Source organism: Carcharhinus amblyrhynchos, unplaced genomic scaffold (genome assembly GCF_965287045.1).
Source record: "Carcharhinus amblyrhynchos unplaced genomic scaffold, sCarAmb.v2.hapA chromosome_1251, whole genome shotgun sequence".
Taxonomy (NCBI): domain Eukaryota; kingdom Metazoa; phylum Chordata; class Chondrichthyes; order Carcharhiniformes; family Carcharhinidae; genus Carcharhinus; species Carcharhinus amblyrhynchos.
Window position 1 is genome coordinate 1 of NW_027650991.1, and position 23,144 is coordinate 23,144.

The following is a 23,144-nucleotide window of genomic DNA, read 5'->3' on the forward strand; positions in this document are numbered from 1 at the left end:
CCCCCAGGGCCGCCGGCTGATTGGCTAGGAGGATGTATCCATCAGGGGGCGGGGCGGCCTCTGATTGGCCCCGAGCCTCAGTGTCAATGCAGCCAGTGGGTGGCAGCTGCGCAGTGGCGGCCGGGCAGGGATCAGCAATGGATCTGGTGGTGCTGGGGATCTACTGGATCACCCTGGGGTCCAGCTGGGTCTCAGCTGGGAACCCCACAGCCTACTCCACAGGTAAGGAGGGGGAAGAGGGGGAAACAGGGGTCCTGTCATTCCCACAAAATCCTGTCCTTCCCACAGAGAGAGAAAGAGGGAATGTGTCATTCCCGAGAAATCCTGACATTCCCTCAGAGAGAGAGAGAATCCTGGCATTCCCAAAAAATCCTACATCCCAGAGAGAGAGAGTCCTGTCATTCCCAAAAAATCCTACATCCCAGAGAGAGAGAGTCCTGTCATTCCCAAAAAAATCCTAGATCCCAGAGAGAGAGAGTCCTGTCATTCCCAAAAAAATCCTAGATCCCAGAGAGAGAGAGAGAATCCTGTCAGTCCCAAAAAAAATCCTAGATCCCAGAGAGGGAATCCTGTCATTCCCAAAAAATCCTACATCCCAGAGAGAGAGAGAGAATCCTGCCATTCCCAAAAAATCCTACATCCCAGAGAGAGAGAGTCCTGTCATTCCCAAAAAAATCCTAGATCCCAGAGAGAGAGAGAATCCTGTCAGTTCCAAAAAAAATCCTAGATCCCAGAGAGGGAATCCTGTCATTCCCCAAAAAAATCCTAGATCCCAGAGAGGGAATCCTGTCATTCCCAAAAAATCCTACATCCCAGAGAGAGAGAGCGAGAATCCTGGCATTCCCAAAAAATCCTAGATCCCAGAGAGATAGAGAGAGAATCCTGGCATTCCCCAAAAACCCTGACATTCCCAAAGAGAGAGAGAGAGAATCCTGTCATTCCCAAAAAATTCTGACATTCCCAAAGAGAGAGAGAGAATCTGGACATTCTCAAAAAATCCTAACGTTCCCAAAAAAACCTGACGTCCCAGAGAGAGAGAGAGAATCCTGACTTTCCCAGGGAATCCCAACTTTCCCAGAGAGAGAGAGAGAATGCCATCTTGAGGTGATTTTAAACAGCGAGGCTGTGATTGGGAAAAGTCGGATAAGTAGGGGGGGGCGGTGGGAAGGAGAGGAGGGAATTCCAGGATTTTGACCCAGTGAAGGAACGGCCGGTATATTTCCCAGTCGGGACGGTGAGTGGCTTGGAGGGGGAACCTCCAGGTGTTGGTGCTCCCCAGGTATCCCTTGTCCTTCTAGGTGGTAGAGGTGGTGGGTTTGGAAGGTGCTGTCTAAGGAGACTCAGTGAGTCGCTGCAGTGCATCTTGTAGATGGTACACAGGGATGCATCGGGGGGGTGGAGGGAGTGAGTGTTTGTGGATGGAGTGCTAATTGGAGGGGGGGGGGAGCTGCTTTGTCCTGGATTGGAGCTGCTTTGTCCTCGAGCTCCTTGAGTTGTTGTTTGGGAGTCGCACCCATCCAGGCAAGTGGGGAGTATTCCGTCACACTTCTGACTCGTGTCCTTGTAGATGGTGGACAGGATTTAGGGAGGGAGTCAGGAGGTGAGATACTCTCAGCAGGATTCCCCAGACCTGCTGTGGGAGCCACTGTATTTATATGGCTGGGTCCCGGTTCAGTTTCGGGTCAGTGGTAACCCCCAGGATGTTGATGGCGGGGTTGAGGTTCCCAGCACCACCCCCCGACGCCACATATTCCGCTCGGACAATCGCCTGCCTTTGGACCCCCCCCCACCCCCGTCTCCGAAAGGACTATTTAAAGTTAAAATTCCAGTTTCTTTGTGAGTCGCGAGTAAGGTTTACATTAACACCGCGATGAAGTTACTGTGAAAATCCCCTAGTCGCCACACTCTGTTTGGGCCAACGCACCCCGAAACCCAGCACGTCTTTCGGACTGTGGGAGGAAACTGGAGCGCCCGGAGGAAACCCACGCAGACACGGGGGAGAAACGTGCAGTCTCCCCGCACGCTCAGTGATCCAAGCCGGGAATCGAACCCGGCTCCCTGGCGCTGCGAGGCAGCAGCGCTAACCCGCTGTGCCACCGTGCCGGATCTCGAGAGCAGCAGAGATCCCCTGGCACCTCTTGCCCGCTGATATCGCTGAATGAAAACAAAAAGCGCAGATCTCTTGGTGGTGGCGGCTGTGTGTGTGTGTGTGGGATCTTGCTGTGTACACGTTGGCTGCTGTGTCTCCCCCCCCCCTCCCCGCCGCTGCCCCGTCACAGACACTGAGCTCTCCCTCCCCAACAAGTGGCTCTTTGTCTGGGACAGCAGTTTGGGAAGTTTGGAGATGGTTGGAAAATGTGCTGGTTTCTGTGTGAGTTCCCTATCTCCTCAGGGGGAATGTCAGAACCTGTTTGACAGCGAGGAACTTTCCATTCTTCACCCCCTTCCAGCCATCCCTCGTTACCCAGCCTGCTGCCTCTCTGACCCAGATTGGATTTGATAACAGCTTGCCGTGGGGGGGTGGGGGGTGTGTATGTGTCTGTGCATGAGAGAGAGGGAGAGTGCGCGCCAGAGAGAGAGAGGGAGAGTGCGCGCCAAGAGAGAGAGGGGGAGAGTGCGCGCCAGAGAGAGAGAGGGGGAGAGTGCGCGCCAGAGAGAGAGAGGGGGAGAGTGCGCGCCAGAGAGAGAGGGAGAGTGCGCGCCAGAGAGAGAGAGGGGGAGAGTGCGCGCCAGAGAGAGAGGGAGAGTGCGCGCCAGAGAGAGAGAGGGGGAGAGTGCGCGCCAGAGAGAGAGGGAGAGTGTGTGCGAGAGAGAGAGAGAGTGCACACGAGAGAGAGAGAGGGAGAGTGCACGCCAGAGAGAGAGAGGGAGAGTGCGCGCCAGAGAGAGAGAGAGGGAGAGTGCGCGCCAGAGAGAGAGAGGGGGAGAGTGCGCGCCAGAGAGAGAGAGGGGGAGAGTGCACGCGAGAGAGAGAGAGGGGGAGAGTGCACGCGAGAGAGAGAGGGAGAGTGTGTGCGAGAGAGAGAGAGAGTGCACACGAGAGAGAGAGAGGGAGAGTGCGCGCCAGAGAGAGAGAGGGAGAGTGCGCGCCAGAGAGAGAGAGGGAGAGTGCGCGCCAGAGAGAGAGAGGGGGAGAGTGCGCGCCAGAGAGAGAGAGGGGGAGAGTGCGCGCCAGAGAGAGAGAGGGGGAGAGTGCACGCGAGAGAGAGAGAGGGGGAGAGTGCACGCGAGAGAGAGAGGGAGAGTGTGTGCGAGAGAGAGAGGGGGAGAGTGCGCGCCAGAGAGAGAGAGGGGGAGAGTGCGCGCCAGAGAGAGAGAGGGGGAGAGTGCGCGCCAGAGAGAGAGAGGGGGAGAGTGCACGCGAGAGAGAGAGAGGGGGAGAGTGCACGCGAGAGAGAGAGGGAGAGTGTGTGCGAGAGAGAGAGAGAGTGCACACGAGAGAGAGAGAGGGAGAGTGCGCGCCAGAGAGAGAGAGGGAGAGTGCGCGCCAGAGAGAGAGAGGGAGAGTGCGCGCCAGAGAGAGAGAGGGGGAGAGTGCGCGCCAGAGAGAGAGAGGGGGAGAGTGCACGCGAGAGAGAGAGAGGGGGAGAGTGCACGCGAGAGAGAGAGGGAGAGTGTGTGCGAGAGAGAGAGAGAGTGCACACGAGAGAGAGAGAGGGAGAGTGCGCGCCAGAGAGAGAGAGGGAGAGTGCGCGCCAGAGAGAGAGAGGGGGAGAGTGCGCCAGAGAGAGAGGGAGAGTGCGCGCCAGAGAGAGAGGGAGAGTGCGCGCCAGAGAGAGAGGGAGAGTGCGCGCCAGAGAGAGAGGGAGAGTGCGCGCCAGAGAGAGAGGGAGAGTGCGCGCCAGAGAGAGAGGGAGAGTGCGCGCCAGAGAGAGAGGGAGGAGTGCGCGCCAGAGAGAGAGGGAGAGTGCGCGCCAGAGAGAGAGGGAGAGTGCGCACCAGAGAGAGAGGGAGAGTGCATGCAAGAGAGAGGGAGAGTGCGCGCCAGAGAGAGAGAGAGTGCGCGCCAGAGAGAGAGGGAGAGTGTGTGCGAGTGAGAGAGAGAGGGAGAGTGCGCGCCAGAGAGAGAGAGGGGGAGAGTGCGCCAGAGAGAGAGAGGGAGAGTGCATGCAAGAGAGAGGGAGAGGGAGAGTGCGCGCCAGAGAGAGAGAGGGGGAGAGTGCGCCAGAGAGAGAGAGGGAGAGTGCGCGCCAGAGAGAGAGAGGGGGAGAGTGCGCCAGAGAGAGAGAGGGAGAGTGCGCGCGAGAGAGAGAGAGGGAGAGTGCGCGCCAGAGAGAGAGAGGGGAGAGTGCGCCAGAGAGAGAGGGAGAGTGCGCGCCAGAGAGAGAGGGAGAGTGCGCGCCAGAGAGAGAGGGAGAGTGTGTGCGAGTGAGAGAGAGGGAGAGTGCGCACCAGAGAGAGAGGGAGAGTGCGCGCCAGAGAGAGAGGGAGAGTGCGCGCCAGAGAGAGAGAGAGGGAGAGTGCGCGCCAGAGAGAGAGAGAGGGAGAGTGCGCGCCAGAGAGAGAGAGAGAGAGAGGGAGAGTGCGCGCCAGAGAGAGAGAGGGAGAGTGCGCGCCAGAGAGAGAGAGGGAGAGTGCGTGCGAGAGAGAGAGGGAGAGTGTGTGCGAGTGAGAGAGAGGGAGAGTGCGCGCCAGAGAGAGAGGGAGAGTGTGTGCGAGTGAGAGAGAGGGAGAGTGCGCACCAGAGAGAGAGGGAGAGTGCGCGCCAGAGAGAGAGGGAGAGTGCGCGCCAGAGAGAGAGGGAGAGTGCGCGCCAGAGAGAGAGAGAGGGAGAGTGCGCGCCAGAGAGAGAGAGAGGGAGAGTGCGCGCCAGAGAGAGAGAGAGGGAGAGTGCGCGCCAGAGAGAGAGAGAGGGAGAGTGCGCGCCAGAGAGAGAGGGAGAGTGCGCGCCAGAGAGAGAGGGAGAGTGCGCGCCAGAGAGAGAGAGAGGGAGAGTGCGCGCCAGAGAGAGAGAGAGGGAGAGTGCGCGCCAGAGAGAGAGAGAGGGAGAGTGCGCGCCAGAGAGAGAGAGAGGGAGAGTGCGTGCCAGAGAGAGAGAGGGAGAGTGCGTGCCAGAGAGAGAGAGGGGGAGTGCGTGCCAGAGAGAGAGAGGGGGTGTGCGTGCCAGAGAGAGAGAGGGGAGTGCGTGCCAGAGAGAGAGAGGGAGAGTGCGCGACAGAGAGAGAGAGGGAGAGTGCGTGCCAGAGAGAGAGAGGGGGTGTGCGTGCCAGAGAGAGAGAGGGGGGAGTGCGTGCCAGAGAGAGAGAGGGGGTGTGCGTGCCAGAGAGAGAGAGGGAGAGTGCGCGCCAGAGAGAGAGAGGGAGAGCGCGCGCCAGAGAGAGAGAGGGGGAGTGCGCGCCAGAGAGAGAGAGGGAGAGTGCGCGCCAGAGAGAGGGAGAGTGCGCGCCAGAGAGAGAGAGGGAGAGTGCGCGCCAGAGAGAGAGAGGGAGAGTGCGCGCCAGAGAGAGAGAGGGAGAGTGCGCGCCAGAGAGAGAGAGGGAGAGTGCGCGCCAGAGAGAGAGAGGGAGAGTGCGCGCCAGAGAGAGAGAGGGAGAGTGCGCGCCAGAGAGAGAGAGAGGGAGAGTGTGTGCGAGTGAGAGAGGGAGAGAGTGCGCGCGCGAGAGAGAGAGGGAGAGTGCGTGCGACAGAGAGAGAGTGAGTGTGCAGGAGGGGGGACAGAGAGTGCACCGTGTGTCAGAGAGCGAACTCAGATACATAACAGGTGGCCCCAGTGGGATGGCGAGGAGTAGGAGACGGGGAGGAAAAAGAATGGCCCAGCGGGCGAGCACTGCTGCCTCACAGCTCCAGGGACCCGGGTTCGATTCCCCGGCTTGGGGGTCACTGCCTGTGCGGAGTCTGCACATTCTCCCCGTGTCTGCGTGGGTTTCCTCCGGGTGCTCCGGTTTCCTTCCCACGGTCCGAGAGCGTTGCTGGTTAGGGTAGATTGGGCCGGGCTAAATTCTCCCTCCCGGTGTTACCCGAGCAGGAGCGTGGGGGGGATTTTCACAGTGACTTCATTGCGGTGTTAATGTCAGCCTGACTGGCGACGCTGAGAAACAAACCGAGTTCGAACTTCCCGGTGTAGAATTCCGCAGTCCAGTTGCTCAGTGGTGTTTTATCATCGGGGTACAGATTACAGAGGCAGAGAGGTCACGATGGAGTTGTGTAGGACTTTGGTGGGGACGCGGCGGGAGGACTCTGTGCGGTTCTGGTCCCCGCGTTGTAGGAAGGACGTGAAGCCACTGGAAGGGGTGGGGGGGGGGATCGCAGCGGAGATCCACCAGGATGCTGCCTGGGACAGAGCATTTCGATTATGGAGAGGGGGGGTTTTTTACATTAACACCGCAATGAAGTTACTCCCCCGAGTGGCCGCACACTCCTGTCGGGGTAACGCTGAGGGAGAATTTAGCCCGGCCCAGCGCGCCCGAGCCAGCCCCTCTCTCTCGGACTGTGGGAGGAGAACCGGAGCGCCCGGAGGGAAACCCACGCAGACATGGGGAGAATGTGCAGACTCTGAGGCAGTGAGCCGGGTCCCTGGCGCCGTCAGGCAGCAGCGCCGACCCACCCAAATGTTCTCGCACGCCTGACCGGGGGGTGCAGGGCTCTGAGGGCGGAGGGGGTAGCCGTTCCTCTGAGCCGACGGGTCAGCTACGAGGGGCACGCAAGTTCAAAGGGAGGCTCGGGGGGAGGGGTTGGAGGAACAGCCCTTCTTGCCCAGGGGGTGGCGAGGGCCTGGTGCGCGCGGCCCGGGAGGGTGGTACAAGCCGGGACGCCCCACTTGACGAAGGGCGGGTACTTGGCACACCACAACACTCAGGGCTGTGGCTCCGAGGTGCTGGCATTGGGTGGGCAGGTGGAGTTCTCCCCACTTCCCTGGATGGGTGCGGCTCCCAAACAACAACTCAAAAAGCTCGGCGGCGTCCGGGACAAGGCTGGATCGAGACGCTAACCACAAACGCTCACTCCCTCCACACCCCCCGACGCACAGTATCGTCTACAAGATGCACTGCAGCGACTCACCAAGGCTCCTGAGACAGCGCCTTCCAAACCCACCACCTCTACCAATCTAGAAGGACAAGGGATACCTGGGGAACTCCAACAGATGGAGATCCACCCCCCCCGTCCGAGCCGCTCACCCTCCCGACTGGGAAATATATCGGCCGTTCCTTCACTGGGGTCACAATCCTGGAACTCCCCCCACCCAAACAGCACTGGGGGGGCTGCAGCAGGTTCAAGAGGGCAGCTCCCCCCACCACCTTCTCAAGGGGCAATTAGGGACGGGCAATAAATGTGGGCCCAGCCAGAGACGGCACCACGTCCCGTAATTAAATAGAAAAACATCCTTTCCCCCTGAGTCAGTGAATTAATCAAAACAAAGTTCATAGTGCAGAGAGAGCTTTACTCTGTATCTAACCCCGTGCTGTATCTGCCCTGGGAGTGTTTGATGGGGGGACAGTGTAGAGGGAGCTTTACTCTGTATCTAACCCCGTGCTGTACCTGTCCTGGGAGTGTTTGATGGGGACAGTGTAGAGGGAGCTTTACTCTGTATCTAACCCCGTGCTGTACCTGTCCTGGGAGTGTTTGATGGGGGGACAGTGTAGAGGGAGCTTTACTCTGTATCTAACCCCGTGCTGTACCTGTCCTGGGAGTGTTTGATGGGGGGACAGTGTAGAGGGAGCTTTACTCTGTATCTAACCCCGTGCTGTACCTGTCCTGGGAGTGTTTGATGGGGGACAGTGTAGAGGGAGCTTTACTCTGTATCTAACCCCGTGCTGTACCTGTCCTGGGAGTGTTTGATGGGGGGACAGTGTAGAGGGAGCTTTACTCTGTATCTGACCCCGTGCTGTACCTGTCCTGGGAGTGTTTGATGGGGGACAGTGTAGAGGGAGCTTTACTCTGTATCTAACCCCGTGCTGTACCTGTCCTGGGAGTGTTTGATGGGGGGACAGTGTAGAGGGAGCTTTACTCTGTATCTAACCCCGTGCTGTACCTGTCCTGGGAGTGTTTGATGGGGGGACAGTGTAGAGGGAGCTTTACTCTGTATCTAACCCCGTGCTGTACCTGTCCTGGGAGTGTTTGATGGGGGGACAGTGTAGAGGGAGCTTTACTCTGTATCTAACCCCGTGCTGTACCTGTCCTGGGAGTGTTTGATGGGGGGACAGTGTAGAGGGAGCTTTACTCTGTATCTAACCCCGTGCTGTACCTGTCCTGGGAGTGTTTGATGGGGGACAGTGTAGAGGGAGCTTTACTCTGTATCTAACCCCGTGCTGTACCTGTCCTGGGAGTGTTTGATGGGGGGACAGTGTAGAGGGAGCTTTACTCTGTATCTAACCCTGTGCTGTACCTGTCCTGGGAGTGTTTGATGGGGGGACAGTGCAGAGGGAGCTTTACTCTGTATCTAACCCCGTGCTGTACCTGTCCTGGGAGTGTTTGATGGGGGGGACAGTGTAGAGGGAGCTTTACTCTGTATCTAACCCCGTGCTGTACCTGTCCTGGGAGTGTTTGATGGGAACAGTGTAGAGGGAGCTTTACTCTGTATCTAACCCCGTGCTGTACCTGTCCTGGGAGTGTTTGATGGGGGGACAGTGTAGAGGGAGCTTTACTCTGTATCTAACCCCGTGCTGTACCTGTCCTGGGAGTGTTTGATGGGGGGACAGTGTAGAGGGAGCTTTACTCTGTATCTAACCCCGTGTTGTACCTGTCCTGGGAGTGTTTGATGGAGGGACAGTGTAGAGGGAGCTTTACTCTGTATCTAACCCCGTGCTGTACCTGTCCTGGGAGTGTTTGATGGGGGGACAGTGTAGAGGGAGCTTTACTCTGTATCTAACCCCGTGCTGTACGTGTCCTGGGAGTGTTTGATGGGGGGACAGTGTAGAGGGAGCTTTACTCTGTATCTAACCCCGTGCTGTACCTGTCCTGGGAGTGTTTGAGGTTGATGTTGGGGGCAGTTAGAGGATTTCCCAGCCGGGTGTCTCTCACTGTAAATGCCTGTTTAGAGTTGGATTCTCGGAGTGAGGTTCACGTTGAAACTTGTTTTTATCGATGATGTGGATTTGGGTTTGGGTGGGGGGGGGAGGGGGGGAGGGGAGGGGAATTTAGTGATGACTCAGAAGCTTGAGGATAATGATTTCCTCGGGATCTACAATCCCTCTGGATTTTGCACGCTGTATTAAGTTCATGCGCTGTGCCTTGTGACTGCTCAGAGAATCTTAGAATCCCTGCAGTGCAGAAGGAGGCCATTCAGCCCATCGAGTCTGTGCCGACTGTCCGACAGAGTGTTTCACCCAGGCCCCGTTCCGGTAACCCCACACATTGACTGTGGGTAATCTCCTCAGGTATCTTTGGACACTAAGGGGTAATTTAGCATGGCCAATCCACCTAACCTGCACATCTTTGGACCCTAAGGGACAATTTAGCATGGCCAATCCACCTAACCTGCACATCTTTGGACCCTAAGGGGCAATTTAGCATGGCCAATCCACCTAACCTACACATCTTTGGACAAAGGCAGCCCGGAGGGGGTCGCAGGCTGGACTGGGCTCGCTCTGAGGGGACACGCTCTGGGGAGAAAAGACTCAGGGGTGGTGGGTTGGGGGGGGGGGGGGGGGGGGTGGGTGTGGGACGTTTGTAAAAACAAAATTAAACAGCGACGGTGAAGCGAGGCCGGGGGTTTCTGGGCCGCACGTACCCCGATACAAACCTCAGGCCTCCCCGCCCCCCCACCCCCCACCCTCCCTCACCGCCGCCAGGCCCCGACTTTTAAACCTTATTCCCGTTCCCTCTGCCCCTCCCTCGGGTTCGGAGCACCGAGGGCCTCTAGGCCCGAATCCCGCCTGGCCATCCCAAACCGTTGGTGTGTGGGGGACTTGAGAAGCGCCGGCGGGGCCTCCCCAGGGAGTTTGCTCAACTGAAGCCTCAGGGTCGCGGGAGAGACTCCCGAGAGAGAGAGAGCGTCGTGACTCCGGGCTCTTCCCTTGTTGTCCGCACGCGCCCCCTCCACCCCCCCCCCCCCCTGCCCCCCCACAGGCCCAGGCTGAACCTCCCTCCCTCCACCACAGCTCCGGGCAGAGGGTCCCCAGACCCCCTCTCACCGTCCCAGGACGCTTCTTAATTTCGCAAACGGGAAGTTCCGAAGAACCGAGGGGGACCCTGGTGTGTTTGTCGTAAGATCTCTGAAGGTGGGTTAATAGAGTGGGGGGGGGGGCTGGGGAGATGGGGGTAGAATTAACGTGAACCTTTGTCCAGCGAGTTAAAAGTAGCACGCTCGCCTTCATCGTAGAGGTTTACAGCAGGGAAACAGGCCCTTCGGCCCAACTTGTCTGTGCTGCCCCCCTTTTTTTTTTAAAACCCCCAAACCAATCCCAATTACCCGCATTTGGCCCCTATCTCTCTACACCCGTCTTACCCACGTAATCTGAATGCTTTTTAAAAGACAAAATTGTACCCACCTCTACTACTACCTCTGGCAGCTCGTTCCAGACACTCACCACCCTCTGGGTGAAAACAATTGCCCCTCTGGACACTTTTGTATCTCTCCCCCCTCACCTTAAACCTCTAGTTTTAGACTCCCCTACCTTTGGGGAAAAGATATTGACTATCTAGCTGATCTGTGCCCCTCATTATTTTATAGACCTCTATAAGATCACCCCTCAGCCTCCTACACTCCAGAGAAAAAAGTCCCAGTCTATCCAGCCTCTCCTTATAACTCAATCCATCAAGTCCTGGTAGCATCCAAGTCCAGTTTTAGACTCCCCTACCTTTGGGAAAAGATATTGACTATCTAGCTGATCTGTGCCCCTCATTATTTTATAGACCTCTATAAGATCACCCCTCAGCCTCCTACACTCCAGGGGAAGAAGTCCCAGTCTCTCCAGTCTCTCCGTACTCATTTGTGGTCCAGACGACAAAGACAGAGAGGTCTTGTTGGAGTTGGGTCGGACTTTTGTGAGGCGGGAGTACTGTGTGCAGTTCTGGTCGCCACGTTACAGGAAGGACGTGATCGCACTGGAGGGGGGTGCAGAGGAGATTCCACCGGGATACTGCCCGGGATGGGACATTGAAGTTGTGGAGAGAGGTTGGGTAGGCTTGGGTTGTTTTCCCCGGGGCAGAGAAGACCTGATCGAGGGGTACAAGAATATGAGGGACAGGGTGGGTAAGAGGTCACTCTTCTGCTGAGCTGGCTTACAAGATGATGAATGGGATGGATAGGATAGAGGTGGAGAGACTCTTCCCGCTCAGAAAGGACAGTAGGACTAGGGGGCACAGCCTCAAGATAAAGGGGGGGGCGGTTTAGAACGGAGTTGAGGAGGAACTTCTTCACTCAAAGGGTGGTGAATCTCTGGAATTCTCTGCCCGTTGAAGTGGTGGAGGCTGCCTCGCTAAATATTTTTAAGACGCGGGTTGATGGGTTTTTGATAAGAGAGGGGATTAAGGGTTATGGGGAGAGGGCGGGAATGTGGAACTGAGCCGCGACAGATCAGCCATGATCTTATTGAATGGCGGGGCAGGCTCGAAGGGCTGGATGGCCTACTCCTGCTCCTATTTCTTATGTTGAAGGGTCAGTTGTGAGGGGACACAAGTTAAAAGTGAGGGGGTGGGAGATTCGGGGGTGGGATTTGAGGAAAATCTTTTTTTTTTTGAACCCAGAGGGTGGTGAGGGTCTGGAACGCGCTACCTGGGAGGCCTCACAAAGAGCACAGGAACAGGCCCTCCTGCACCGACCCTGCTGCCCGACTCAACTAAAGCCCCCTACCCTTCTGGGGACCGTATCCCTCCATCCCCATCCTACTCATGTATTTGTCCAGACGCCCCTTAAAACCCACTATCGTATCTCCTTCCCCCCTGGCAGTGAGTTCCAGGCACCCACCACCCTCTGTGTAAAAAAACTTGCCTCGTACATCTCCTTTAAACCTCGCCCCTTAAACCTGTGCCCCCCCCCCCCTAGTCATTGACTTTTCCACCCTGGGGAAAAAGCTTCTGACTATCCACTCTGTCCGTGCCCCTCATAATCCTGTAGACTTCTATCAGGTCACCCCTCAACCTCCATCATTCCAGTGAGAACAAACCAAGTTTCTCCAACCTCTCCTCAGAGCTAATGCCCTCCGTACCAGGGCAACACCCTGGTAAATCTTTTCTGTACCCCCTCCAAAGCCACCAACATCCTTCCGGTAGTGTGAGCGACCAGAATTGAACACCGTATTCCAAGTGCGGCCTAACTAAGGTTCTATAAAGTTCACATCCTTGAAAGAGTGCCCTCGTGAGTACCTGGCACGCCATAACGTTCAAGGCGATGGGGGCCGAGTGCTGGCAGGTGGGATGAGGTGGGCAGCTCAGGGCCTTTCGTGTGGATTCGATGGGCCGAAGGGCCTCTTCTGCACTGTCGTGTTCCGCGCTCGTTGTTCTCGAGGCCTACTCCAACAGGCTTTTAGGTTACCGACGTTAAACGGAGGAGTTTTGTTTTGGTTTTCGGAGGGTGGGGAGACCCACCCTGCCCCCCTTCTCTTGTCGAGCCGAGTCACCTTTCACCTCTAACCCTCCCCCTCCCTCGTTTCTTTCGTCCTCCCTCTTTACCCCCTCCCCGCCAGACAACCTGTTGGTGATCACCGTGGCAACCAGCACGACGGAAGGGTACGTGCGTTTCATCCAGACGGCCAAACACTTCAACTACACCGTCAAGGTAAGGGGGGCGGGGCGACGGAACGGGTGGGGGGGGAGGGGGGGGTGCGGGGGGGGAGGGGGTGGTCAGCGAGCGACGGGTTCGCCTGCGCTGGTGGGTGAGGGGAGGTCGGTGGGGGTGGTGGGGGGGGATGTTGGGGGGGGGGGGGGATGATTTCCAAGGGCCGCTCCAACAAACGTGGGCCCCGTGGAATTCAATCCCGTTTGCAAGTTCCCGGCGTTCCGGTCAGGCTTGACCTCAGGGCCTCCGACTCGGCAACCTGGTTGACGCCTCCAGTCGAGAGTTGATGTTCGCCCAGCCAGGGGGAGGCCCCCCCTGGCCCGCGTAGGCCCGGGCGGCAACCGCTGGCCGTTAGGTTAGGCCGCGCCCTGGACCGAGAGCAGGTGGGCGCCAAATTGGATTTGAACCCCCCGCCAGACAGACGTTATGGAGCGAGGAACGGCGCTGAGATTGAGCCCGATCCTTTCCCCCCCTCCCCAATCCACTTAAGATAAGTGCACCTTTTCACGGGGATGCGGGCCTCACTGACTAGGCCCGAGATTTGTCCCCGTCCCTAAGCGGCCTCTGGGAAGGCGGCGGGTGAGCCGCCATCTTGAAGCCTCCACCCTGGAGGTACACCCCACCTTGTTGGCGCGCGGTTCGGAGGGGAGAGGGGGTTCCAGGATTGTGAAGGAAGGGCGATGACGCTGGCAAAGGGGTCTGCCCTCAGGTTTGGGGTTTGGGGTTGGCGGGGGGGGGCGGTTAACCAAAGGTGTTGAACGGAGCGCCGCCATTTTGTGCGTGCCCATCTGTTGTGGAGTTGGCCGATGCCCAGATCTGTTGGGGGGCGGGGGATTTGACCCGGTTACCAGATCCCCGTGAGCGATTTTTACCGTGGTGGTGTTGGCGCTAAACTCTCCTCTTGGCCGTATGTGGATTCCTTCCTCCCTCGGTGGGGCCGGGTGAAGGGGGAGCGGGCGGGAGGGCGGGAGTGTTCGGTCAATTGCAGATGGGCGAGTGAGCGTGAGATTTCTTGTGTGGGATTCTCACCCGTCTCCAGGGCTAGGCCTCTGGCTGCCCTCGCCCTCCCCGGGGCTAGGCCTCTGGCTGCCCTCGCCCTCCCCGGGGCTAGGCCCCTGGCTGCCCTCGCCCTCCCCGGGGCTAGGCCCCTGGCTGCCCTCGCCCTCCCCGGGGCTAGGCCTCTGGCTGCCCTCGCCCTCCCCGGGGCTAGGCCTCTGGCTGCCCTCGCCCTCCCCGGGGCTAGGCCTCTGGCTGCCCTCGCCCTCCCCGGGGCTAGGCCTCTGGCTGCCCTCGCCCTCCCCGGGGCTAGGCCTCTGGCTGCCCTCGCCCTCCCCGGGGCTAGGCCTCTGGCTGCCCTCGCCCTCCCCGGGGCTAGGCCTCTGGCTGCCCTCGCCCTCCCCGGGGCTAGGCCTCTGGCTGCCCTCGCCCTCCCCGGGGCTAGGCCTCTGGCTGCCCTCGCCCTCCCCGGGGCTAGGCCTCTGGCTGCCCTCGCCCTCCCCGGGGCTAGGCCTCTGGCTGCCCTCGCCCTCCCCGGGGCTAGGCCTCTGGCTGCCCTCGCCCTACCCGGGGCTAGGCCTCTGGCTGCCCTCGCCCTCCCCGGGGCTAGGCCTCTGGCTGCCCTCGCCCTCCCCGGGGCTAGGCCTCTGGCTGCCCTCGCCCTCCCCGGGGCTAGGCCTCTGGCTGCCCTCGCCCTCCCCGGGGCTAGGCCTCTGGCTGCCCTTGCCCTCCCCGGGGCTAGGCCCCTGGCTGCCCGCGCCCTCCCCGGGGCTAGGCCCCTGGCTGCCCGCGCCCTCCCCGGGGCTAGGCCTCTGGCTGCCCTCGCCCTCCCCGGGGCTAGGCCTCTGGCTGCCCTCGCCCTCCCCGGGGCTAGGCCTCTGGCTGCCCTCGCCCTCCCCGGGGCTAGGCCTCTGGCTGCCCTCGCCCTCCCCGGGGCTAGGCCCCTGGCTGCCCTCGCCCTCCCCGGGGCTAGGCCCCTGGCTGCCCTCGCCCTCCCCGGGGCTAGGCCCCTGGCTGCCCTCGCCCTCCCCGGGGCTAGGCCTCTGGCTGCCCTCGCCCTCCCCGGGGCTAGGCCTCTGGCTGCCCTCGCCCTCCCCGGGGCTAGGCCTCTGGCTGCCCTTGACTCCCCCCATCTCCCTAGGCTAGGCCTCTGGTTACCCATGCCCTGTCCAGGGCTAGGCCTCTGGTTATCCTTGCCCCCCCCCAGCAGGGCGAGGCAGCTAAGTTGACCATTTGAAGGCTGGACCTCAATGTTCAGGCGGCTGGGAGGGGTTCTGTGGGGATGGGGGCGTGTTGGTAGGAGGGTTTGAGGGGGGAACTAACGCCTGAGTATAAACTGGGTTCGGGCTTTGGGTGAGAGAGGGGATTGGGGGAGGTAATTGGAGGGAGGGAGAGTATTTCCATCTGCAGTGGCCCTTCTTTCACCCCCTCACAAGGCCCATTCCTCACTCCCAGGCCTTCCACAGACAGGCCGATCCCACCCTCTCCGCACGGAGTAATCCCGCAAGCTCCACCATCTCCAAGGATAAGGGCGCAGCAAGTTCCCCTCCGAGTTATCCAAACTTGGAAAAATATCGGCCATTCCTTCATAGGGTCAGAACCCTGGAACTCGCTCCCACGGGGGGAGTGGGGGAGAATGTGAGACTCAGTCCCACGGGGGGGGTGGGGGAGAATGTGGGACTCGCTCCCACGGGGGGAGAATGTGGGACTCGCTCCCACAGGGAGTGATCGAGGTGAATAGTGGAGACATTGATTGAGGGGGAAGTTGGATAAACACCGGCGGGAGATGGAATGGATTATGATATTAGTTTGGTCGGGGTACTCAGAGTTCTGGAACCAAGGTGGGCGATACAAGTACGATACATATTGGGCACAGTCCGGCTTGATGGGCCGAATGGCCTTCTCCTGTGACAGTATGCTGGTGGAATGAGTTGATCTAACTGGGCCGAGGTTTGTAAACGTGGTGCTTTCTGGCTTGTTTCTGTGCCGTACCGTCGCCCTCTGCACCCGGAGGTTTCTGACTTTGCCCCTTTCTCCATCGCAGACCCTGGGACTGGGCCAGGAGTGGAAGGGCGGAGATGTGGCTCGGACGATGGGAGGCGGGCAGAAGGTGCGCTGGCTGCAGAAGGAGATGGCCAAGCATGAAGCCGAGAAGGACCTGATCGTGCTGTTTGTGGACAGGTAGGCCCGGGTGGGCCTGTGGGGGCCTGCGTAGATTAGGATGGGCCTGGGAAGGCCGGTGTGGGCACAGGTAGGCCCGGGTGGGCCTGTGGGGGCCTGCGTAGATTAGGATGGGGCTGGGAAGGCCGGTGTGGGCACAGGTAGGCCAGGGTGGGCCTGGGAAAGCCAGTGTGGGCCTGGGGAAGCCAATGTGGGCCCAGGGTAGGCCAGTGTGGGCCTGGGGAAGTTGGTGTGATAAGCCTCTGTGGGCCTGGGAATAGTGGTGTGGATCTGGGTAGGGCAGGCTGGGCCTGGGGGAAGCCTCTGTGGGCCTGGGGGAGCCTGTGGGAGCCTGGATAGGCCAGGGTCGGCCTGGGAAAGCTGTGTGGGTCTGAGTAGGCTTCTGTGGGCCTGTGTGAGCCTAGTTAGGCCTCTGTGGGCCTAGATAAGCCTAGAGCAGCCTCTGTGGCCTTTTGTGGGCATGGTGATGCCTGGGTAAGGTGAGGTAGGATTGTGTGAGCCTGGGCAACCCTTGGTAGGCCTCTGTGGGCTTGGGTAAACCCAGATAGGCCTCTGTGGGCATGGTGATGCCTGAGTAGGCCTCTCTTGGCCTGGGGAAGCCTAGGTAGGCTCGGGTGGGCCTGATGGTGCCTGGGTGGGCCTGATAGTCTCTGAGTAGGCTTTGTCAAGTCTTGGTAGGTCTGTTTGAGCCTGTGAGGACTTAGGGATGTGTCTGTAGGATTTTGTGAGCCTTGGTAGGCCTAGGTAGGCCTGGGTGGGCCAGATGGTCCCTGAGGGCATAAGGAGGCCTATGTAGACATGGGGAGGCCTGTGTGGATTTGGGTAGATCAGTGTAGGCCTGTGGGGGCTTGGTGTGTGGTGGCAGAGTTTGCACAGGTGGCCCAGGGTGGCAGACCCGAGTATATTCGGGCTGGGCCCTGACCAATGCCATTGGAAAAAACTGCCAGCGGTTCGACAGCAGGTTGTTGCAAATTGCCCCTCTTTTTATGTTGAAGAATTCACTCCATTTACTCACTCACTGGCAGTGTGATGGGGACAGCTTTACTCTGTATCTAACCCCGTGCTGTACCTGTCCTGGGAGTGTTTGATGGGGGGACAGTGTAGAGGGAGCTTTACTCTGTATCTAACCCCGTGCTGTACCTGTCCTGGGAGTGTTTGATGGGGGACAGTGTAGAGGGAGCTTTACTCTGTATCTAACCCTGTGCTGTACCTGTCCTGGGAGTGTTTGATGGGGGGACAGTGTAGAGGGAGCTTTACTCTGTATCTAACCCCGTGCTGTACCTGTCCTGGGAGTGTTTGATGGGGGGACAGTGTAGAGGGAGCTTTACTCTGTATCTAACCCCGTGCTGTACCTGTCCTGGGAGTGTTTGATGGGGGGACAGTGTAGAGGGAGCTTCACTCTGTATCTAACCCCGTGCTGTACCTGTCCTGGGAGTGTTTGATGGGGGACAGTGTAGAGGGAGCTTTACTCTGTATCTAACCCCGTGCTGTACCTGCCCTGGGAGTGTTTGATGGGGGGACAGTGTAGAGGGGGCTTTACTCTGTATCTAACCCCGTGCTGTACCTGTCCTGGGAGTGTTTGATGGGGGGACAGTGTAGAGGGGGCTTTACTCTGTATCTAACCCCGTGCTGTACCTGTCCTGGGAGTGTTTGATGGGGGACAGAGTAGAGGGAGCTTCACTCTGTATCTAACCCCGTGCTGTACCTGTCCTGGGAGTGTTTGATGGGGGACAGTGTAGAGGGAGCTTTACTCTGTATCTAACCCCGTGCTGTACCTGCCCTGGGAGTGTTTGATGGGGGGACAGTGTAGAGGGAGCTTTACTCTGTATCTAACCCCGTGCTGTACCTGTCCTGGGAGTGTTTGATGGGGGGACAGTGTAGAGGGAGCTTTACTCTGTATCTAACCCCGTGCTGTACCTGTACTGGGAGTGTTTGATGGAGGGACAGTGTAGAGGGAGCTTTACTCTGTATCTAACCCCGTGCTGTACCTGTCCTGGGAGTGTTTGATGGGGGGGACAGTGTAGAGGGAGCTTTACTCTGTATCTAACCCCGTGCTGTACCTGTCCTGGGAGTGTTTGATGGGGGGGACAGTGTAGAGGGAGCTTTACTCTGTATCTAACCCCGTGCTGTACCTGTCCTGGGAGTGTTTGATGGGGACAGTGTAGAGGGAGCTTTACTCTGTATCTAACCCCGTGCTGTACCTGTCCTGGGAGTGTTTGATGGGGGACAGTGTAGAGGAACAGCATTCTAATCTCCAGATCTCCCGGGTTACTGAGTCATTTGCTGTTGACTCTGTTCCCAGGTATTTAGAAATCTGGTGCCTGTGTCCAGCTGGCATGGGCACGTCCTGGCTTCTGTTCTTGGCCAGAGGTGTATTTGACGCAGAAGAAAAATTTAAGTTTGGTTTATTTGGGTCACATGTCGGCTGACATTAACACTGCAATGAAGTTACTGTGAAAATCCCCCTCGTTGCCACACTCCTGTTCGGGTCACACTGAGGGAGAGTTTAGCACGGCCCAATGCACCCCGAACCAGCACGTCTTTCAGACTGTGGGAGGAAACCGGAGCACCCGGAGGAAACCCACGCAGACATGGGGAGAATGTGCAGACTCCGCACAGGCAGCGACCCGAGGCCGGGAATCGAACCTGGCCTCCCACAGGCGAGGATTCTATCACTGACCACCAGTGCAGACAGAGTGGTCAGTGAGAGAGGCACAGTGGCACAGTGGGTTAGCGCTGCTGCCCCACAGCTCCAGGGACCCGGGTTCGATTCCCGGCTCGGGTCACTGTCTGTGCGGAGTCTGCACATTCTCCCCGTGTCTGCGTGGGTTTCCCCCGGGTGCTCCGGTTTCCTCTCACAGTCCGAGAGATGTGCTGGTTAGGGTGCATTGGCCGTGCTAAATTGCCTGTTAGTGTCAAGGGGACTAGCTAGGATTAAGTGATTGGGTTATCTGGATAGGGTCTGAGTGGGATTGTGGTTAGGGCAGACTCAATGGGCCAAATGGCCTCCTCCTGCATTGAAGAGATTTTGTGAAATTATGGGTTTGAAACAGGGCTATGGGGAGAGAGCGGGGTAGTGGGATTAGTTTGGGGATTGATACAGGGCTGTGGGGAGAGAGCGGGGCAGTGGGATTAGTTTGGGGATTGATACAGGGCAATGGGGAGAGAGCGGGGGCAGTGGGATTAGTTTGGGGATTGATACAGGGCTGTGGGGAGAGAGCGGGGGCAGTGGGATTAGTTTGGGGATTGATACAGGGCTGTGGGGAGAGAGCGGGGCAGTGGGATTAGTTTGGGGATTGATACAGGGCAATGGGGAGAGAGCGGGGGCAGTGGGATTAGTTTGGGGATTGATACAGGGCTATGGGGAGAGAGTGGGGCAGTGGGATTAGTTTGGGGATTGATACAGGGCCATGGGGAGAGAGCGGGGCAGTGGGATTAGTTTGGGGATTGATACAGGGCTATGGGGAGAGAGTCAGTTGTCGTGTCCTGTTGGGCGGTGACAGGAGCGAAGGGTTTAGAAGAGAAATGTCGGTCGATGGGGGACAGGAGGACACGGGCTTGAGAGGTGTGACTTGTGTATAGAAAGTTGTCCGTTGAGGATGGAGACGTGGTGCCTGACACACTGTCCTGCCTGAGCGCTGAGACAGCCCTCCAACAAGGCAGTGGCTATTCCAAGGTGCCACGAGTTTCCCCCTCTCTTTCCACCCCCCTCCTGTCCATGGCCTCCGTCCTCACCTCCCCGAGCCAGGGAAAGAGTACAAGGCCCCCATTCAGAAACACAGTGGGACGCTGGAAATTCAATATCGCTGCCCTTTCTCACTTTCTCATCGAGTGGATTTTAGAGTTGTGCAGGATGGTTCTGTGACACGGCCTTCGGAGGGTGGCGGGCGTTCGCTGCTGGAAACATTGGCCGCAGCAGCAGGAGGCCATTCCGCCCCTCGAGCCCTGCTGTACAGTGCAGCGACGTCAAGGCCAATCTCTCTCTCTCAGCCCCTTTTTCACCACTTTTATTTGGGACTTACAGGTGTCTGCCTGCAATGTTCCAAGCTTCCTCCTGGATTAGATTTGATTTATTATTGTCACATGTATTGGGATACAGTGAAAAGTATTGTTTCTTGCACACTATACAGACAAAGCATACCGTTCATAGAGAAGGAAAGGAGAGGGTGCAGAATGTAATGTTACAGTCATAGCGAGGGTGTAGAGAAAGATCAACTCAATGCGAGGTAGGTCCATTCAAAAGTCTGACAGCAGCAGGGAAGAAGCTGTTCTTGAGTCGGTCGGTACGTGACCTCAGACTTTTGTATCTTTTTCCCGACGGAAGAAGGTGGAAGAGAGAATGTCCGGGGTGTGTGGGGTCCTTGATTATGCCGGCTGCTTTTCCCCGAGGCAGCGGGAAGTGTAGACAGAGTCAATGGATGGGAGGCTGGTTTGTGTGATGGATTGGGCTACGTACATGAACTTTTGTAGTTCCTTGTGGTCTTGGGCAGAGCAGGAGCCCATACCAAGCTGTGATACACCCAGAAAGAATGCTTTCTATGGAGCATCCGTATAAATTGGTGAGAATATAAATATTCTCCCCATCAAACACTCCCAGGACAGGTACAGCACGGGGTTAGATACAGAGTAAAGCTCCCTCTACACTGTCCCCCCATCAAACACTCCCAGGACAGATACCGCACGGGGTTAGATACAGAGTAAAGCTCCCTCTACACTGTCCCCCATCAAACACTCCCAGGACAGGTACAGCACGGGGTGAGATACAGAGTAAAGCTCCCTCTACACTGTCCCCCCATCAAACACTCCCAGGACAGGTACAGCACGGGGTTAGATACAGAGTAAAGCTCTCTCTACACTGTCCCCCCATCAAACACTCCCAGGACAGATATCGCACGGGGTTAGATACAGAGTAAAGCTCCCTCTACACTGTCCCCCATCAAACACTCCCAGGACAGGTACAGCACGGGGTTAGATACAGAGTAAAGCTCCCTCTACACTGTCCCCCATCAAACACTCCCAGGACAGGTACAGCACGGGGTTGGATACAGAGTAAAGCTCCCTCTACACTGTCCCCCCATCAAACACTCCCAGGACAGGTACAGCACGGGGTTAGATACAGAGTAAAGCTCCCTCTACACTGTCCCCCATCAAACACTCCCAGGACAGGTACAGCACGGGGTTAGATACAGAGTAAAGCTCCCTCTACACTGTCCCCCATCAAACACTCCCAGGACAGGTACAGCACGGGGTTAGATACAGAGTAAAGCTCCCTCTACACTGTCCCCATTCCTGTGTATAATTATTCGAGTCCACTGCCAGCCTAAGTCTTTCGAGGATTTGGAAGCCATGGTAACCATTCAGTGCGAGGTCTGAGTGTTCTTGTGAGTAGGGGATTCCAGGTTACCGGGACAAAGAGTTCTCACATCTGTGAGCCAAAGGAGAAATCCAAGACCGAGAACTTGGTGGCACCACTGTGGAAACAGGTTTTAAATCTTTAACTGTTTCACCCCTAGAGTTAAAGGCATTTTTTAATTCATTCAGGGCTACGGGCATCGCTGGCTGGGCTGGGCCTATCCCTAGTTGCCCTTGGTGGGCATTAGTAGGTCGTAGAATCCCTTTCAGAAGGAGGCCATTCAGCCCTTTGACTCTGCACCAACCCCACAATTCCACCCTATTGTCAGTCCCATCACACAAACCAGCCTCCCATCCATTGACTCTGTCTACACTTCCCACTGCCTCGGGGAAAAGCAGCCAGCATAATTAAGGACCCCCGACGCACCCCGGACATTCTCTCTTCCACCTTCTTCCGTCGGCGAAAAGATACAAAAGTCTGAGGTCCCGTACCGACCGACTCAAGAACAGCTTCTTCCCTGCTGCTGTCAGACTTTTGAATGGACCTACCTCGCATTAAGTTGATCTTTCTCTACACCCTAGCTATGACTGTAACACCACACGCTGCACTCTCTCCTTTCCTTCTCTGTGAACGGTATGCTTTGTCTGTATAGCGCACAAGAAACAATACTTTTCACTGTATCCCAGTACATGTGACAATAATAAATCTAACCAAATCTCCACCAATAACCTCACTTATCTATACTACAAATTCCCCTGTCATTCAGGGGAAATTTAGCATAGCCAATCCACCGAACCTGCATATCTTTGGACACTAAGGGGCAATTTAGCATGGCCAATCCACCTAATCTGCACATCTTTGGGCACTAAGGGGCAATTTAGCATGGCCAATCCACCTAATCTGCACATCTTTGGACACTAAGGGGCAATTTAGCATGGCAATCCACCTAATCTGCACATCTTTGGACACTAAGGGGCAATTTAGCATGGCCAATCCACCTAACCTGCACATCTTTGGACACTAAGGGTCAATTTAGCATGGCCAATCCACCTAACCTGCACATCTTTGGACTGTGGGAGGAAACCGGAGCACCCGGAGGAAGCCCACGCAGACACGGGGAGAACATGCGAACAGCACACAGTCAGTGACCCAAGGTGGGAATTGAACCCGGGTCCCTGGCGCAGTGAGGCGGCAGTGCCAACCACTGTGCCATCGAGCACATTGCTCTGGCTCTGGAGTCACAGTATAGGCAGATTAGAGACAGCAGACTTCCTTCGCTGAAGGGGACATTGGAGAACCAGATGGGTTTTTGACGGAAATCCATGGTAGTTGTCATGGTCGCCACTACTGAAACCACGAGGGCGAATTTGAGGCCAGTGCTCCGACTGTTGGACTGGAGACGTGAGCTCAACATCCAGAGAGTGGGATTCACGGGTCTCCAATCTCCCCAGCTCCACGAGTGCCGTGAAAGACGTAAGATCTCGGAGCAGGAGTCGGCCATTCGGCCCCTCGAGCCTGCTCCCCCATTCAATAAGATCATGGCTGATCTTTTCGTGGACTCAGCTCCACTTACCCGCCCGCTCACCATAACCCTTAATCCCTTTACTGTTCAAAAATCTATCTATCCTTGCCTTAAAAACATTCAATGAGGTAGCCTCACTGGGCAGGGCAGATTCACAACCCTTTGGGTGAAGAAGTTCCTCCTCAACTCAGTCCTAAATCTGCTCCCCCTTATTTTGACGCCATGCCCCCTAGTTCTAGTTTCACCCTCCAGTGGAAACAACTTCCCTGCTTCTATCTTATCTATTCCCTTCATAATTTTATACGTTTCTATGAGATCTCCCCTCATTCTTCTGAATGCCAATGAGTATTGCCCCAGTCTACTCACTCTCTCCTCATAATCCAACCCTCTAAACTCCGGAATCAACCTAGTGAATCTCCTCCGCACCCCCTCCAGTG

The 23,144-nt window shown here is 57.5% G+C and overlaps 1 pseudogene across 1 annotated transcript in view; it reads left to right on the forward strand.

The window, feature by feature from the left end:
* Nucleotides 1–32: 32 nt before the first annotated feature.
* Nucleotides 33–23,144, forward strand: part of LOC145340655 (multifunctional procollagen lysine hydroxylase and glycosyltransferase LH3-like) — a 28,863-nt pseudogene continuing 5,751 nt past the window's right edge. Inside the window, exons 1-3 of the transcript XR_013886272.1 lie at nt 33–222; nt 12,564–12,655; nt 15,696–15,832. The product of XR_013886272.1 is annotated as a multifunctional procollagen lysine hydroxylase and glycosyltransferase LH3-like (transcript). The remainder of the gene's footprint in view (nt 223–12,563; nt 12,656–15,695; nt 15,833–23,144) is intronic.